Consider the following 1,255-nt stretch of genomic DNA (forward strand, 5'->3'; position numbering starts at 1 on the left):
ATTATTTTCTCTTAGAAAATTGAGGGCATTTCTCCAAATTATTATGGAAAACTGTATAGACGATTTGATTTTTGTTTCTGTTGATCACATACATTCTTCTTCAAATCTTTTAAGATTATAATCTTACTCTCACAATGTTTAAATTTAGATGAGACTATGCTTTTCTGTGGACCTTTTAAATATAAACAGCTCAACATTAAATGGGCTTTTTTATATTTTATTAAATTTTTTGGGGTGACATTGTTTAATAAAATTATATGTTTCAAGTGTACAATTCGATAATATGCCATATATAAATTGCATTGTGTGTTCACTATCCAAAGTTAGATTACCTTCCATCTCCATATATTTGACTCCCTTTACCCTTATCGATGGGCTATTTTTATTGAACACTTATGCCTAACTTCAATGTTAGAATGTCATCTACTTTTATAAATTCAAAATTGCCTTCACTACTTTTTTGTCATTTTCCTGAAACTGCTAGTAAAGTTAACCTATATGATATTATTATTATTATTATTATTTTAAACACCTATAGAACCTGGTATTCCTAGGTGGTCTCCCATTCAAGTACTAATCAGGCCCGACTCTGCTTAGCTTCTGAGATCAGAAGAGATCGGTCACGTTCAGGGTGGCATGACCATAGACATGACATTATTTTTTAATATTTTATTGAGGTATAATTGACATAATGAATGAATAAAATAAATTATACAATCACTAGGAAAGTCTGTTTGTGTGTGTGTTAATGAAACATCAAAATAATCAAAATAATTAACATATTTCCACCCAGAAAAGTCCTGCTTTCTTTCATTATAAATTAGTTTGCATTTTATACATACATACATAGTTAGAATTGCATCGTATGCATTATTCTGTCTGGCTTCTCTCCTCAGCATAATTATTTTCAGTTTTCTTCATGTTGTTTCATTTATCAGTAGCCATTATTTTATCTGCTAAATAACATTATACATGCAGAGCTGCCAATGGCCATTTGGGTTGTTTTTAGTTTTGACGATTACAAATAAAACTTCTCTGAATACTCAAGCACATATTCTTGTATGGACATATAATTTCCTTTTTTTGAGAAAATAACTATAGTAGCTATAGCCTCACTTTATAAGAAAATCGCAATTTTCCTAAGTCATTGTTCCTTCTTCCTCCCTCTCTCCATCCCTTCCTTTCTTCCTCCCTCTCTCTCTCTCTTTCTCCTCCCCTCCTTCCTTCAACTCTTATTTCTTTTTGGTGACTACTG

General features: G+C 31.2%; 1 pseudogene; it reads right to left on the minus strand.

Moving 5' to 3' along the window:
• Window positions 1-529: 529 nt before the first annotated feature.
• LOC120592759 (uncharacterized) lies at window positions 530-648 on the minus strand (annotated as a pseudogene).
• Between the last annotated feature and the right edge of the window lie 607 nt (window positions 649-1,255).

The sequence above is a fragment of the Pteropus medius genome, unplaced genomic scaffold (genome assembly GCF_902729225.1).
Source record: "Pteropus medius unplaced genomic scaffold, Ma_sr-lr_union100, whole genome shotgun sequence".
NCBI classification, from domain to species: domain Eukaryota; kingdom Metazoa; phylum Chordata; class Mammalia; order Chiroptera; family Pteropodidae; genus Pteropus; species Pteropus medius.